An 18,755-nucleotide genomic window follows, 5' to 3' on the forward strand; every position below is an offset into this window, starting at 1 on the left:
ATTGCTGTGGCATATTATTTTATTGCACAACACTGGATACTCTAGCCAACCATTATTAAAACTCAGAAGAAATTAATAGCACAATGCATATGATCAGGGACATAGCATATTATTGCAATTTAATTATTCATGCCTTTTTAATTGCACAAAAGCTACTGAACTGAAATCATATACTAATACACACTTAAAAAGCAGGATTTTATACTACGATAATAATCAATCATTGAAACGTTTATTATAATGACCAAGAACAGCTACAGAGGCTTCGTACTGGTGCACTTATCAAGCAATATGAGAGACAAAATATGCAGAAACATGAATGTGGTAGACAAAAAATGCAAGATAGAGAGAGAAATAGGAAAAATAAAACGAAGAAGAGTAAAAGGGAGTTAATCATACATTATTTACCGATACACAAAACACAGGAAATGAACTCTGAAGTACGTCAATACCGGCACAGTTCTTATTGTGTGTTTTGGAGTCGAGTCATATATAGCAGTCTTGCAACAAGTCCAGGCAAAGAATGCGAAATGCTGCCTGGTATACTGTTGCGGATCGAACAAATGCATATGATCAAGACGAGTTAGTGAATGTATAATGCCATGAACCACCTTATAAAGGAACAAAAGATTTTAAGTTTTCAATTTAGAGGTGCGAGTTGAGGTATATTTGAGAAGACTCAATTGTGGTCGCCAGAATGGCAAAAGTGGTGCTTGAAGATGAATATCAATTTATTCTGGACGCATTCAGTGAGGTCACAATTAGATTTGCACGTTGCACTCCGTCCTACAGAGGCATACTATAGTAGTGAAAGGCGCACGGCAGAATTTTAGAAACACAATACCTGAGCGGAAATCATGCAGTATATGGCATGGAATTCCAAGAACGTGAAGGACATGTTATGTAATTATCTACGTGAAGAGAAGCTTAGCATTTTCTCGAAGTAAACACCAAGATCTTTCATTTCATCGACCCTAAGGACTGCAACATCCCATAGGGTGCATGAAAATTTCACATGGCGTGTTTCCCGCATATAACTTAATGCCATAGTATTGGAAAGAGTAGCTATTGTTTTCGCAGCAGTTTGAGAGTGAAAAAAAACTCTTTTTGGAGGTTGATAGAGTGGTGAAAATTGTTGACAGTCTCAAATAGTTTCAATTCATCGGCACAAAAAGCCATGCTGTTCATTTATTAAAATTTTCTTAGTACTAACAGAAAGCAAGGAATCGAATACCGATTCAAACATTTTTGACGCACTGCGGAGGATAGCTATAGACCGGCAGTTAGTAACTGCACATCTAGCACCTGATTTGTGCACGGGCAATGTCCGTGCTACCTTACGAGTGCCAGAGAACGTACTAGACTTTAGGGAACTATTGAAGATGCTTGCGAGAAACGGGAACAAGTATCCTTCCATACGTCTTAAGCTCTGCGGAAGAAATACTATCAGCACCACAAGAAGGGGAAGGTTTGAGGCACTTCATACACTTGAAAACAAGGTTTTCATTGACTGATTGCGTACACACCATGCCAGACTCAAAAGGTTAATTGAAGCGTATTTCACACCATATTGCAAATAGAAATGTTCTGCAAAGGCATCAGCAATGTTCGACACATCACCATTTTCATCAAGACGTACATCTTTGGCACTCTTTTTACACGAGTGAGGACGCACAAAGCTCAAGACATTTTGTGAATTATGCGTCACGCCGGCTTCAACACAATTAATGTGGTCGTAGTGATAATAATAATAATAATAATAATAATAATAATAATAATAATAATAATAATAATAATAATAATAATAATAATAATAATAATAATAATAATAATAATAATAATAATAATAATAATAATAATAATCTTAGCGGTAACTTGGAACTCTAGACTAAAAAAAGGCTGGTGCCTGTATGTTACAGCGTCTGATAGTCAGCCATCTAGAGCAGGAATTTGCAGGGTGGAGAAGACACCTCCTTCACCTCCACGTGCACACATACACACACACTTGCTCAATCACACTGCAAGCACACACACACGCAGTCGACGGGTGCACAACACACAGGAGAGCCAATTCAGTCTGGTCGTGAGCGAGCATAATCCAAATGGTCAGGGGGATGGAAAGAAAGCTGTGTATGCCAGATATAATCATGGAGTTGTGATGTCGGGCCATACAGGCGTGATGGTAGCTCAGGCTTTGCTGACCACTTGTTCAGAGGAACTGAAGAAACATGAGTACTGTCCAGAGAGCTGTCCAGAGAGCCGTCTAGCATCCTGCAGTATAGACTAGTGCAAGGTTGCGCTGGAATTGCAGGGTGTGCCACTTGAGGGGTTTGAGGCAATTCTCGTAGGCTGGTATGAGCTTGTTACAACCCTTAAAGACGGGAGTAGAGGGTGCGTGTTGTCCGGTGCTGAACAAGCTTAAGTTTGTTAGCGTCACGAGTTCCGTACGGGGACTATACTGATGAGCAGTGCTCAGGTCGAGACAGAATAATAGAAGTGTAGAGTGCTCGGAAAACCTCAGGTCATAAGGGAAGGGAGACACGATACACAAACCCAATAATGGGCCGATGCTTAGATACAGTGCTGGTGACATATGCGGAAAAGTTTAGAGAAGAGCTGAATGTTACACCCAGAATGGGAAGGGCCCGAACAGTCTTTATTGAGGTGCCTCCTAGGAAGTGGTTTGGACAAGCAGCAGTTTTCTTGTGGCTGATGTGCATGGCAGCACTCTATGCAGTGCTACTACAAAGTTTATTATTGTAGGCTCAGTCGTTCACCTTTACGCAATGTATTTATCTCAAGCACATAGAGAGAGAGAGAGCAAATGATAGGGAAAGGTAGGGAGGTTAACTAGGACTGAGCCCGGTTGGCTACCCTACACTGGGGAAAGGGAAAAGGGGACGGAAAGATTAAAAGAAGAAGAGAAAGTCCACCGGGGATATCGTTCAGTCACTCAGTCCGGATATAGTCGCTGACTCAATCCAGTAGCCTTCAAATATCGCAGCAGAGCTTTTGTGGCCTTTTGTAGCTGCGATATGCAAGGCCATGGTCCCAAGATCTTCTTCAAGGTGAACGGTGTGCTATCTAGCTGATTGAGAGCTGTGCAGAGGTCATGTCTTTCGTTTTGAAAAGATGGGCAGTACCACAGTAGATGTTCTATAGTTTCCTCGGCACCGCAGGCATTGCAGTCGGCGCTATCAATCATTCCAATCAAAAACGTATATGCATTGGTGAATGCGACGCCCAAGCGTAAGCGGCACAGCATTGTTTCTTCATTTCGCAGAAGTCCTGGTAACAGCCGCAGTTGCATAGAGGGGTCGAGGGAATGCAATCGTTCTTGGGTGAATTCAGGTGTGTGCCACTTCTGTAATGTCATACGGTGCGCTACCTTGCTTAGGTGTTGGGCTGCGTCGGTCCGCGATAAAGGTACAGAAACAAGGGTTGCTCCTTCGTGCGCTTTCCTGGCAGCTTCGTCAGCGAGGTCGTTGCCGGAGATACCGCAATGGCCAGGCAGCCACTGAAACACGACGTCGTGTCCTTTCGCTATCATATGATGGTGTACTTCTCGTATCTCCGACACTAGTTGTTCACACGACCCGCGACGAAGAGATGACAGAAGACATTGTAAGGCCGCCTTCGAGTCGCAGAATATTGCCCACCGATTAGCGGGTTGGTTGTTAATGTAATCAACGTCACCTCGGAGGGCAACAAGCTCCGATCCGGTCGATGTTGTCATGTGAGAAATCTTCTATTGGACGCTAATTGATCGTGATGGTATAACCACTGCGCCGGTGGAGCTGGTCTGAGTGGAAGAGCCATCCGTATATATGTGGACTCGGTCAAAGTAGAAAGTGTTCAAACAATCCAGAGCTGCTTGCTTCAGGGCAAAGGTAGGCAGGTCGGTCTTCTTTCTTATACCTGGAACCGTGAGACGCACTCGAGGTTGTTCTAAACACCACAAAGCTGAGGTTGAACGTGCTGAGGGTGTGAAGCCCGATGGTAAACAGGCACGATGGATGCTGACCTCGTTGGAGAAGGACGCCTGTGGCCGTCGTTCTGGCAGGCAGGCAAGAGAGCTTGACTGCATGCGTGAAACATGACCAACATGGGCCCTAAGCGTGTCGATGCTAATGTAAGTCGTGATCGGATGGTCTCGAGCCATTATAATGGTTCCTGCTGTTGAGGCGCTCCGCGGAAGTCCTAGGCAAACACGTAGTGCCTGTGCTTGCACGCTCTGTAGTTCTCGAAGATTTGACTTGCATGTTTTAGCAAGCACGGGAGAACTATAACGTAGCAATCCGATAAAAAGTGCTCGATATAACTGCAGCATGGAGCCCACTGACGATCCCCATGTTTTCCCGGCGATAAACCTGAAGACATGGACAATAGATGTGAGCTTCTTCTTCAAGTGGGCAATATGAGGGCTCCAAGAGAGGTCCCGGTCCACAATGACACCCAAAAACCGATGATTTCTCTTGTAGGAGATAGGCTGGCCATTAATGCATACTGGATAACGAGACATTGGTTTTCGTGTAAAAGCGACTAACGCACATTTTTCTGTTGAGATGGTAAGGCCTTGTGTGTGAAGATAGTGAGATGCCTGTGTTGCTGCTTTTTGCAGCCTTGCGAGAACCTGCAGACGAGTGACCGCTGACGACCAGATGCAGATATCGTCGGCGTAGATTGAGACACTCACTCTTTCCGGTAGGCATTCGGCCAGCCCAAGAAGCGCGAGGTTGAAAAGAATAGGGCTTAGAACCCCACCTTGGGGAACTCCTCGGCATATGTAGTGGTCGGTAGTCGGACCATCTTTTGTACGCACGAACAAGGACCTTTGCGTCAAGTGGTTTCTGATCCATCGATATACTCGCCCTCCTAGTTCAAGTGTCAAAAGTGCGTCTAGAATGGGTTGATGGGAAACGTTGTCGTAAGCGCCTTTCACGTCCAGAAAGAGCGCTACAGATAATCGTTTCCAAGATTTTTGCTGTTCTACAGATGACACTAAATCGATGACACTGTCAATCGATGAACGGCCTCGTCGAAATCCCGCCATAGAATCAGGGTAAATCTTGTGGTGTTCTAAGTACCATTCGAGACGCATGAGGATCATGCGTTCCATGAGTTTCCCGACGCTGCTGGCAAGTGCTATAGGCCGATACGATGCCAGTTCGAGCGGCGACTTTCCTGCTTTTAGTAGCGGTACCAGGCGGCTGCATTTCCACTCCTGTGGGACGACACCATCTTGCCATGAACTATTAAAAAGACTCAGGAGTTCTCTTCGTGCTTCTAGGCCTAGGTGGCGCAAAGCAGTATATGTTATGCCATCGGGCCCTGGTGAAGACGAACACCTACAGAGCGCCATAGCAGCTTCTAACTCTTCCATAGAGAATGGAGCCTCCATACTGGTATCTCGTGGACCGGGGACGTCGCTGAAGGCCATGTCAGGGACTAAAACTGTGCCGCCGGCGATTAGCGCGCAAAATTCCTCTGCAACGTCTATCTCACGGCGGGTTTGATAGAGAGCAAGGGCGTTAAAAGGGTGTCGTTGTTGGGGTCTTGAGCAAAGACCCCGTAGGGTGCGCCACACACAGGACAATGGCTTGCGGGGGTCCAGTGACTCGCAAAAGCATTTCCATCTTTGGACCGCTAGCTTATCCATTCGGCGTCTTATCTTCTTTTGCATGCGCCGAGCTTCTCTGAGGTCAAGAATTGACTTTGTGCGCCTGTACCTTCTTTCAGCACGGCGACGTATTGTACGAAGCCTTTCCAATTCAATGTCATTCTCTGTACGCTTTTTAGAATGTGTGAAACAACGCGTGCAATCTTGCATTGCGTCTGCAATGATGTCTTCTAACCTGCGTGCGGTATGTTTCTTGCAGGTGTCTTCTACTCGATCTCGAAAGACTGACCAATCAATTTGGCGAGATACATCCGGTAATGCGGCGTCTAGACCATTGATTCTCACATAGGTCGGAATATGATCACTTCCATGAGTTTCAGTATCAGTGAACCACTGCACTCTCGAAGTCAGGCAACGTGACACCAAGTCAAGTCAAGGCAGCTACTGTACGTCGTTCCTCGCAGAAATGTCGGACTTCCGTCATTTAGAAGACACAGGTTGTGGCCTGATGCGAAGGAGACTAGTGACCTGCCCCTCGAATTTATCATGGAGCTTCCCCATATATGGTGGTGAGCGTTGAAGTCCCCAGTTATTATCCAAGGACCGGGAGTAGTAGCCATAATATCTTCTAGTCTTTTGCTGTCAAACTGACTTGTTGGAGATAGGTAGACGCCAATAATAGTAAAAGACAGCCTCTTCTTTTTCACACTAACACAGACGTATTGGTTACCGTCGTGTGGCGCTACGGGTTGCGAAAAATACGTTAGGTCCTTGCGAATGTAAACCAGAACCTTACTACTACGGACACACGTTGTTGAAACAAAAGGTTCATATGCTGATAGTCTTATGGAGGCTGATAAGTTCGGTTCACAGATCACAAGTATAGGAAAGTGGTAGTCAAACACGAACTGTCGAAAGTCCGAAATACGTGACCTTAGGCCTCTCGCATTCCATTGGAATATGGAGGCACTTCTGACATCATCCCGGAACGATCGCTGTTGCTGTCGATGAGCCATGGTTCTGCTGTAGAAGTTCTCAAGCACTGGACTTCTGAAGGCTCGCTAGAACCGGATTGATGGCATCCAGCACTTGCAACGCACTTCGAGCTGTTGGTGTCTGTATCTTGTCCAGAAGAACACGAATAGCACTCACCAGAGAGCTGATCATGACAACAATTCGTTGATCTTGGTCCGTCAGTTTATCAGGAACAGTCGAAGTGCCCCTTGCTGTAGAAGTCTGATTTCGCTCAGTAGGAGCATGTAGCCTCGGGAGTGCAGGCCACGCGTCAGTAGCAGGGCTCTTCGTTGCATCTTCTTCCTTTGATCTGACTGCGTTTGGCCTGGGCGGAAGAGTGGGCGGCAGTGTACGTGGCTGGCGCTCTGCAGAGGCTTTTGAGGTTCGTGAGCGCCGTCGGCGACGCGATCGTCGCCGCCTAATAGATATTGCTGCTTCTCGGTGAGACGAGTGGTCTCTAACCATTTTCCTCAATATTGCCATTTCCTTGCGAATTAAAGGGCATTCCTTCGAGGAGGCATCGTGAGGGCCGCTGCAGTTTGTGCACTTCCGCACACTGGCTTCGCACGTGTTAGTGGTGTGGGTCCCAGTGCAGCGAGAACAGACGGTAGTGTTCTCGCACACACTACTCACATGCCCAAACTTCATGCACTTCCAACACTGCAGCGGTTTTGGTATGAAGGGGCGAACTGCGTGTCGGAAGTGGCCCACTTTTACATGCGAAGGTAGCGATTCGCCTTTAAATATGATTTTGACACACCGTGACGTGCCGAGACGAAACGCGTTTGTGATGATGGTGCTCTCTGTTGCTGGCTTGATTAAGATCGACAGATCGGAGTCGACAATGGTCTCATCAACATTGTAAATTACGCCACTACTGGTTTGTTTGCCCAGCGGAATATGAGGGCGGACTTTCATCCCGTCAAGTTCCGTGACATTGCGCAAAGAATCCAACGCAGCCGCGTGTTCTACGTCGATCGCTAGGACGTTCTTACGGGTATTCACTCTGATGGCTTTGATTTCATTCGGAACCAGTGCCTCTAGATGTGAAGACACGGCTTGCCTGTTGAGGCGTCTCAGGTTGTCAGTAGCGAGAACTGGCGCGAACAGGATGGTGAGCTCCTCGGTAGTCCGCAAAGATCTCACGGTGGACTCACTCCAATTCGAGGATGCGCTGAGAAACCTTCGTTTGGCTTTACGACTCCGCACCAGCTCGAACGCTTCGTCACAAGAATCTTCACCGCTGACATAGTACTGCATGGTGTCGTCGCTGTCAGTGTCGCTCTCGGTGCCGTTGCGCTTCCTGGAGGCAGCCGCCGCGGGCACTGCCGACTCCGGCGGACGCGCGTGAGACTCCATCTCCATCGCAGTTAAGGAGGAGATAGCAGTTCACTGTCAAAGTCTAAAAAAAATCCACAAGATAAGTAGAGCTGGAAGCCTCGGTGTTCTGCCTGAAAGGCACTTCCATCTCAAGCACATAGGCTGTGCATCGACATATAGTGGTTATTGCAGAAGTATTAGCTTGTTAATCAAAGATATTCTGCGCAGATGCATCAGTAACTTGGTTTTGAGTAGATCTTTGACTATAATTTCTTGTATCGCAGCAAGAAACATTTTAGTAGAAGCTGAAGGGATTCGAGCAGATTAAGCATACCGACTGCACAATGCACTGATGGCACCTTTTCACCATCCCCACAATGTACTCGCACTATGTACACTTTCCATAAACAAAAAGTGGGATAAAAATCAATTACAGTTTTATTGACTCAGTACTTGCTGCTTCTGAAGCAGGCATCGAAGCATTCCTGGTATACTCTGCTACATGCATAGGTCTTGCATGATGCAGGTCTTACTAGGCAATGCACATGTTGCAAACAGATCATTTCTTTTTGCAGTGCTCAAGTATAAGGACACACTGACTCAAACATGACTGCGCTGTCAGATATGCTTCAGTGCGTCAGTGTTCTTGAGTGCTGCACGAGCGATTTATCCCGAATAGCCCAAAAGACGCATGCACTTGAAAGTGGTGAAGGAGTACAGTGAAATAATACTGAACTGGATTCACATGCCGAATAGAAGAGTGCACTGTCAGCTGAAACGGGCGGCATGGCTGATTATGTAGGTACTTCCCATTGTTCGGCTACTAGTGTCCTTCGTTTTCGAAAGTTATCTTTGCAACTGGAAACAGCGCCGAGCTTGCCCGTTAAGCTTGAGTCACCCGACACCACACGAAACACGCCGCGTTTGACCATCCCAAGTTCCGCACGATTCGTTAACCACATCACACACCACACGAAGTCAGGTGTGCCATATTTTAAATCACTACAGCACCAAACAGAAAGGAAAATTCATTTCCTTCGACAGAGTCTCTCAGCTGGGCTCGTACACTCGCCAGGTACGAACTCGATGGACGCGCTAGGCCTACGCGCAACGTAAACAACATCGGCAGTACGCGAGTGCTAATTATCCAGACTTCGGAGCTCGTAAACATGTTTCTATTTGTTTTGAGCTCAACAATATACGCATACAACAAGCACAGACGTTGCGGCAATCGTGATTCGGTTGGTTGCTTTAGCAGACGATCGCACCGAGCCGGGCGGAACCCAATGGACAGGTTGGATTAGTCGGCGTCGTTCGTAGTCGCTTCGGATCCAAGTCGCACTTCCACAGCCCACAGTCGTCGGTCGTGTCGTTCTGGGCCTACTATTGCAACACTGTCCTTTAGGAACACTGTCGCGCGCGTCGTGCGTCCAAAGAACTCAGACGATCGTTGGTTGCCGGCGCCTTCGCATGGGCGGCCATCATAGGCATAGCAGCCGGAGGCTTCGCAGCCTCCGATTGGTTGACGCTTGCGACATGTCGCAGCCTCTCATTGGTGCACGCTGACAAAGCTTCTCCTCGCGTCGGCAAACTTCTAGTATCGGCAGTGGCCATAATCGTTGGGCGTCGCCACGCTTCACCGTGCCCGGCCGACGCTTTTGATGCTTCAGCGCGTGCCGAAGCTTTCCGACGCCTGCAAGTGGTTGGGGCATTAGTCGCGTCCTTTAGAAAATATACCGGGGAGTGACAAGCCATTTTAGAAGGATGCGCTGCCGCTCTTATCGCCATCACAGATGACGACTCGCGCCAGCGTACCGGGCTTTGCCGTGAAACTGTGATGATTCATTCTTTAGAAACTGTGCTTACTTTTGTTCGCGACGTGACTTACGTCATTGGGGCAGATTTGAAAAAGTAAAGGTCGTGAGTCAGGCGGTGGTACCCAGACAAAATGGACTATGCCCGAGAAAGGTGGACTTATACCCATGTAACACGGGCAACTCGGATCTCCTTCAAACTTCCTTCCCTTAAAGAACCGCAAGGGAGTTTCACCTAAAAGGAGTTAGCTCCGTGTCACACGGCCTATAAGCGAGCTTTTGAAAGCTGCCGCTGGGGGCCCATTAGGCGCTGCTCACCTCTAGCGCAGTCATGAAAGAAACACGGTATATATTGCTAAAATGTTTTGCTTACTTGTCTTTTCTTACAAAATGCAACTACAACAAATACAAATACAACAAAAGATGGCGCAGTCAGGGCAAACGCAGCAGCCATTCCGAGAACGCCCGGTTGGAGAGTCGAATGTAGCTGCTCAATTCAAATATCTTTGTCAGTGCTCAAATACTATATTATATGCAATAAGACAGCTATATTTGCTGGTAAAATTGAAATTAATAAAAATGAGGGTGATTTCCTGACGCGAAATTCAAGCACGCTGAGAACAAGAGTACTCCCTTCAGTATGCAAGGGATATCTTCCATCTCCTTTCGCTAGGAACTTCCTTAAACTTCCTTTGCTAAAGGACTGCCGTGTGACACGGCGCGCATTTCCCTCGAGAAAAAGACGTCCTTGGTTAAAGGGAGTTAAGAGGACTTTAGCCGCGTCCGTGTGACAGGGGTATTATACAGACATATTTTTTTTTGGAAACCATGATAACGTACTAATTTAACACACAGCAGAACTTCGTACAAAATGTTTTCGAAATTGCTTTAAAGAAAACTAATGAGTCCTGTTAAACTGATAACTCTTTATTTAAGACACTCTCAGACGACTTTAATATATGCAGTGTGGGGCTCTGTTTTCGACCTTCACCTTACCTATGTACCTTCACGTACATCATATAATCCCAGTCAGCCTATTCACACATACAGAACTGCTAATCACATCTACCATAGTCTCGGCTACGTCCCAAGAAGCAACTGCCTACATTTTCTCATTGCTAACGACTCGGTGGGCGTAAGACAGAACAAAATTTGAATAGGCATGTGCAGTACGAAATTAGTATAGAATCTGCAGCGATATAGAACCTATGCAGAACACGCGAGTCTGAACAGAATTGGACGGCAAGATTCATGTACTCTGACTGTTAATTCATCATCGGTGTTACTAAACAAAAAGGCACGCTGAGATTCCATCGCGAGAGTTGCGTCGTGAAGCCACCTGACCTTGCGTAAGTTCAACCACTGTATCCTCCAATATTCCATCACCAAGAGCTCGGCGCTTGTCATCACGTGTAAGCCAAAAAGCAGCTCACCTTTCGAACGTATAGTTCCGCCAAAAGCTTACGGAATGCACAATCTGAATAAGAGGTCTATATTTCTGCGCCCTAGGCACGCAGCACGGTATTTGGATTTTCAGCATATACTGGTCTAGAGTAAACAACGGTTTTGCGTAATTTTACTGGCTGTGGCTGCGGACCTAGCTGCGTTGAAAATGAACTCATTCGCAGAATCCCACCACATAAACATTTGATGGTGACTGTGCCTTTGAGCACCCGTGTTTTCTTTATTCTGTACACAATTTTTTTAATGAACGGTCTTTCAGCCAATGAATTGCAGTGCTTTACCCTGGCTAATTTTCAGGGCATCCATTGCAAACATGTTGTATTGATTATAGTACTCAACTCACATGTATTACATCATTACTACCACAAATGAGGTATAATAAATAAGCATACAAATAAAGGGTAAAAGATTGCCTATAAAATTTTACTCAAAGGTACTTTTTAACCTATTTTGTAGGGTACCAAATGTGTGTAATTTGCGAGTTATTTATGGTAAATAAACTTTAAAACATCAGAAATGTCCGTACTACTTCAAAGCTTCGCTAGCTCGTCTCGTGTACCTCCCTAAGCTATCCGGGAAACGGACAGGACAAAATTCTAGGAAGAAATTGGCATGTCTTTCGGTAGCATGGCAGAAGAGGGAAGGGGTAGCTTTGTGGAACCACAAGGAAAGCTCAACTGCTACTCGCGCACAACGAACGAAACCTTTAGATTTCATTTACACGCAGTGGAAAAAATGGTAAATGATGCTCAGTGGGCGCCGGTCTGTTCATAACAAAACCACCTTACTGATGTGGCTCGTAAACGATTGCAATAAGGAAACATTTCTAGCAAACCCTCAATGCCCTTTCTCAGGTATCTTCAATTGTTAAAACACGTAAAATTCAGGGTGGACTAACATTGTCACAGATTAACAGAAGAATTGCACCACTATTTGTCTCACGGCGCTGAAACCTGACTTAGTACTTCAGTGAGTTAAGAACTGAACAGCGAAATGCAATGGCATCTGGGGTGATCGTAGCCGAGGACAAGGTCTTCGTGGTTAACTTTGTGGGCACAACTCAAGAAGGGTCTGCATTTGGAATCATCCTCTTCTTTTATAGGGCAAGCTACAATAATACGTCCCTGTGTCTTTTCTCATAAACATTCTAATGCTCATCTGTGCGCGTCGTGGTAAAAAGATATGAAATGCTTCAGTATTTCTGAAATTTTGCGAAGCTATATGGGAATGGTTCAAGTGATAAGACACATGTGCTGCATACTGAGGATATAAATTGAAGGTTTCGAGGTACGGGTTTGTACTGAGCAAGCAAACATGTGCTTGCTTCGGACAGCCTTCATTCGGACAGCCTCCATTTGCACCCAAGATAGGGTACAAAAAATCCTATTTGCTATATTGCAAATGTACTCGGTCAAATGCTTTCAACTACATTCCTTTATGCGAGTACTACGTATGCGGCTCCTGGCGTTGGTACTTTTGTGTCTTTTATTTGCTCACACTAGACGCCATTTTTTGTACGTTTGAAGCTGTATGAGAGTCGCACAAACACGCCTTTCCCATGACGCCACTGCAGAGGTAAAAATATTTCTTAGTGCTATATTCATAAATCTTTGCTTTAAGAAAGAAATGAACTTCCAAAACACGTCTTCGGGATTTATTGTCAAAAATACGGGCTACCTAAAGTTCAAAAGAAGTTTGGAAGCACTTTCACATGTTCAAATGTTCATATGAAACCAGCCAGATATTCTTTGTAGGAAAATGTGCTGCAGATAGAGAAAAACAAAACAAGAACCATAACTGAACGACCCGCATTTCGCAATATGCCATTTGGTGGAAAACTTTCAGGTTAATCAGCGAGAAGTGATAGGAAAGAAAAAGAAATAAGAGCGCAGCCGGCTTCGAACTTGCTAAGTTGCGTTCGCGGTATAAGCGTTTTTCATCTGGTCGCCGTTCGGAGCACTCGGCTATCATTTCGACTGGCTGCTGCAGGCAAAAACCAGGTTTTTATATCTACCACAGTAAATTCCACGACCTCGTTAAGAGAACTGCGATTCTGGAACGACTTTTTTGCTATTTCAAGAACTGCTGCTGCAAGATGCTGCGAGCTGAGTGATTGAAGTTGGCGACTCCTCAGGAATATACTAACCGATGCAAAGTTCCATGACGAATCGCTTTTTCCTGTCCAAAAAAAACTCTCCAAAATTGAAAGGTTTACCCAGACTCCCATACTTCAAACTTCGCCCGCAATTTGGAAAGGGTTTTCGGCCGGAAGTAACGGCACTGCTTGCATGAAATGTCGGCCTAGTCGTGTATATATAGAGCCTATATCCAGGGGGATATTTTGGAAGATGGCTTCTATAATTAGTTATTCGTGAAAAACGACGCTCTTCCATTAAAAAAAACGCGCATGTTTGCGGTCACGGCCGCTGGAGGCACTGCTCGGTGGTGTACTTAATTCCTGGTCATGCTAATGCTAACGTATTACAAAAAAATGAGATGATATTTACAGTACTCGTCATACACGCACGAATTACGCCACAATACGCAACGTATAAATATACGCTACTATGCTATGCTTGCATACTCACTGAAATACAGTCTTCGATTGCCCGCTTCATACAGATTCCTATATGTGCGTTGTTACAAACGGCGCAGCTGACGGGATACAAGTCAAGTAATGAAACATACTACTGTCCTTTTTTCTTACCTTATGCCCAGTCTAGTTCCACAGTTTGAAACAATGCATTCGTATCAACTAGCCCTTCTAACAACATTGTTAATGTGCATTTATAAATTTGCTAACTGTTTGTTTCTCATAGAAAATCGCGACTTTTTGTCATTTTCAAATAAATTAAATATTGTACACATGCACTTCTCATTCACACGCTCCTCACGAACTAGGTTCCTGTCAACCAGATGCCTGAAGCCGACCACGACGCAAATGCTGGCATTATACGTCAACGGCAATGCATCCATGACATTTACGCTGGTGAACTACAAAGGCACGCGAAGGCGACGTGTTATCAATATAAAGACGTAGCGACGAATTGGAATTTCTCTCCGGTGGTGTTGCGCGCCATCGCAAGTTCGCGAACCTAATGCGACATGGGTCGCTCAGTGGAATATTCGCCAGCCAACGTAAGGGCCGCCTGATGTCCAATCTCGTAAAGGCTTACTCGTCTAAAGTGTGCTTTCTTGCAGCAGCATCTTGCTTAATTGTGGTAATGTACTTGCCCCAAGTGAAAACACCGCCGTGGAGAAACGTCGAAGCTGTAGATGGCGTTATATTGTTTTACAGAGCTATTAAATAATTAGCTAGGAAGTGGGGCTATCTCTGTAACATCAGACTCAAACGCCTCAGCAACTTAACTAAGTTAAGTAATTCACGCAATTAGATGCAGACACTGTACCAATACTCAACAATTGATTGAATTTTCTGCATTATATGAAAATACTGACACACTCGACTGCCGCACTAACCCTGTTGCTATGGCGTGGCTTTCCTTTCTCACCTAGTATTTAATGTAGCGAGTCTAACGCTGCTTGCCAAAAACAGCACAGACACTATTCATTACACACCATCATCGGTGTGACAATGACTTGGAAAGAGCAACGCTTCCGAAGAGCGACGCACCTGAAAGTGTGCAAATATGCGCAATCGTATATGAGAGTTTACTGCGGGGTTCTGTGTGCAACGCAGACTCTGTCCAGAATTCATGTATTTCTTAATAATTTTGTTATTAATGTATCTTGGAATACCAAAGCGGACAAGGACGACGTTGTGGGCATCGTAGAGGACAAGTTACACTTCAGAAAAGTTGTCGCGGCCGCACCAACAATGGCGTTGTGCGTTCCAGGTGCCTGATGCTGGCATAACGAATAGATTCAATGATCGAGGAATAGTTGAAGTCTTCAAATTTATTTCTCTCCCTTTAATTCCTCTCTCTCCCTCTCTCTGCATTCCGTAGGACAAGTCATCTACCGTTGTCAAAGACAACAGCGACCCTAGGATAGCGATAATCGAATAGGTGGGCGAGAGGCGCGGTTCATATGCCTACCAATGCAGCGCCCTACTCCTGGTCTTGGTGTGAACCTGCCTTCTCCTAGTCGACATAATATGCAGTGGACTCGAGACAGTGCCCAGTGTTCGCGGACGACTCGCGTTTGCTGGCCTTCTGATTGATCGCCAAGGTGGAGTCGACCCACTTGAAAGACATTTTCGAGCCCCGTCTGAACGTCGCGGTCGTCGGAAACGGCAGCGACAATTACAGCAGAGAGTGCGTCGTCTTCTGCATCAGCAGACAAAAAGCACTGGACTTCGCACAAACCGGCTCCGCATTTCAGTGCTGGCGGCGACAACACCGAAGGGAGCGTCACATCGAGCCTTACTCCTAGCCGCTCGCCATCGTCCTGATGAACCGATGCCTTGATCCGTAGATCAGATTACGAGGACGGACGACTCCGCGTGCAGACGTCATGATGCTTTGAGTGTTCCTAATTTTATTGAGCAAGCTCGCCTAATAATGACTTGGATTCGAGACTCATCGTTTTCGAACGGCCTTGTTCTTCACACCACTACAGCGTCAAGGTTTAGACGTGCTACATTATGATTGAGTGAAAACTTGGAAATGGAATAGGACTTTTGTTGTGTGAGCGTTTACACTTTTAAGGAAATAATTTACTATTTCGATGCATTTTGATGCGTGCGAAATGCGACAACGCCTGTGTCCTTTGCATGAGAGACGCTTTAAAGATCCTCTGGGGGTGAAAATTATTCCGGAGTCATCCACTACAGCGTGCCTCATAATCAAATAGTCGTTATGGCACGTAATACAAAAATTCATTCATTCACTATTCATAAATAATGCCAATATTAATGTAATACTTTTCAGTTACTTCTAAACGCGAACTGCGCTGAAATAAAGATGTAATTGGTACAGAATTATGGTAAATTTTTACCCCCGTGGGGCGTAGTATCGAGATCGAACATGAGAACTTGCCCAGTGAACGACACTACATCACTTACGTAGCCATGCTTTAGAGACTGTACAGTGATCATTTCCACTCACTGAAGAGCAATATGCATGCGAAGAAAGTACTGGTTTGCCCCTAGTGCTAAATTTGGGCTTCTAATAAAGAAAGCTTCATAACGTACTATCTCATTACATTAACGTGCTTACTTTAGAAATACTAGAATGTGAACATCATTTTAGAATAACTGTGATAACGGCTAATCAGTATTCGAAAACAATAAGAAAAGTACTCAATATTCGATTCGATTCGCTTCTGACACGGCTTGATTCGTATTCAATTTGGTCTCGAAATCGCTATTCTTATACCCCTACGATTTTGCAATAAAATGCGCGAAATCATTCTGGAAATTTCCTATACATGCATACGCTTCGAACGCCAAAGAACTTTGTAACAGTGCTTTAAGAAAGGTCACCGGAAAAAGGTCACAAGCGAAATGTAGTACAGTGGCCCTAAATATTACCTTAAATATGGCCCGAGGGGCCCAGAACAGTGCACTGCGGAACTGACACAGCAAAAATTGAAGAGCTGCAGGCTGTTACGATTACTGGTACTTAACAAACCAATAGTTCCTGTGTCATTGTAGCCTTGCAGTGTTGGGCTGCTTCCTCAACAGTCACCGTGTCGGAGCCCGTGTAAGAACGCAGCTCTTAGGCACCCGTTCCTGCAGCAATCGTCGACGTCGGCGGTGGCGTAACCAAGCGAACGAGCACAGCGAAAGATCAAATCGAACGCGAAGCGCAGCAGGAGATGAACGACGCAAGGAGGAAAGCGGAGATGAGGGTATGGCGGTCGCAGCTGTAAATCGGACACGCGATCTTTTGAGGTGCGATCGGAGATCGTTCTTCGGCGCGTCCGTTCGGTTACCGGGGCGGGCGATTGGCTTACTCCGCGACGTCGCCAGCCGCGGGGTGCGGCCAGGTTTTTGGTGCCGTCAAAATGACGCCATGGTCCTGTCAATCATCGTGCAACCGAGCACGTCATCTGCTAGGCGCCGAACCCGACGGGATTTGGGAAGTTTGGAGTGACCATACGCTCGTTATGAGACCGGCTTCGCATCGCGGTCTGGTGGATTGGAGTGGATCCAACCGGTGGCTGTGGTATGGCACGTTTGGATCCAATCGATAGTTTATTTCAAGAAAATGGCGCTTGCATTGGGAACTTAGGTTGTTGCACTGGAGTTGCTCGAGGTGGAAGGAGAGCGGGTGGCGGTGCGAAACGCGTTCTGAAGAAATGGCAGAAAGCGAATTCCGGCGTCGCTTTCCTTTCTTGGAACAAATAGTGGGTTGGTTGTACAGCGAAATCGATCCCATCATCTGTGCCAGGGAGCCATTGGAATGTTGTTGCTGTCTCTTGAAAATTGCGCCACTGTTCCCGTTTTTTTCTCTCGCTGTGCGCGACACCACCTAGGGACGACGCAGAGAAAGTAATAGTTATAAAATATAGTAGTCAAACGCACTACTGTTTGAAAACGTGTTTAAGCTTGAGAAGGAAAGTATATTTTTTTAAGATAAAGATTTCATTCATTGGAAGACCAGAAACATTTCGTTTTGTTGAATACTGTCTGCAAACAAACGACAAACGAGGGAAGTACACTTCCAGGGTGTTTACCGCTTGCCGATTGGCTGCCCTCTCCGCCCCTTTCTCAGAAATTTTGCATATTGCCATTTTGTGACGTTGCAGCAACCGAACAGAACGCGTATCGAACAAAGACCTCCGATCGCGCCCTTGGTTAGCGAGGCAGTCGCGTCACACTTCGATCCGTTTGCAACGTGCCGCTCGAGACAGATCGTCGGCGCCAGCCAATATACCGTCAAATGAAAACACGTATAGAACTGCGATCAAATTGCCCATTAGGGAGTATCGTAATCGTCGGTGAATTTTTTAACGCAACCGCACGTGTCTCAGTATTGTCCCAATAGCCCTGTATTTTATTACGATAGCAGCTACGTGGACACTCCAGGCGCACTTCTGTAGTCGGCGCCGCCATGAGGTTGCGTATAAAGTCCAAGGGCGATAACGCCGTTGCGGCGCGCCCTAATACACTCAATTGAACGGGAAACCGACGATCGCGCTCGATTTCGCCCGCGCGAAAAGAAGGAAAGCGGGCGAGGAAGCGCGCCGCGCCCTCTTCCATTGCACGCGATACCCAACGTTGCGAGCTACCGGGGAGAAGCGGAGGTAGCGGGGGGCATTTTACTCTGGCTGCGACAGCGTATGTGGCGGTATGGTTGCCCCCTCTCCACATTAATGGAAGGGCGGTAAATTTTTTTGCACTTGATCTGAATTCCACTACTCTCTGCGCATACGCCGCGGTATATTCTAAAGCGCTGTTATCCTACTTGAGAGGTCTACGAAGCGGCAAAACTTTCTGCACGTGCTCGTACGAGCACGTGCACGAAGTGAATTATGGATAACGCTATCGACATTTAAAAAAAGGAAACGTCAGTTCTATTTGTAAACAGGTATTTCATATAGATGGAATGTATGTT

This window comes from Dermacentor variabilis, chromosome 8 (assembly GCF_050947875.1).
Source record: "Dermacentor variabilis isolate Ectoservices chromosome 8, ASM5094787v1, whole genome shotgun sequence".
In the NCBI taxonomy this organism is placed as follows: domain Eukaryota; kingdom Metazoa; phylum Arthropoda; class Arachnida; order Ixodida; family Ixodidae; genus Dermacentor; species Dermacentor variabilis.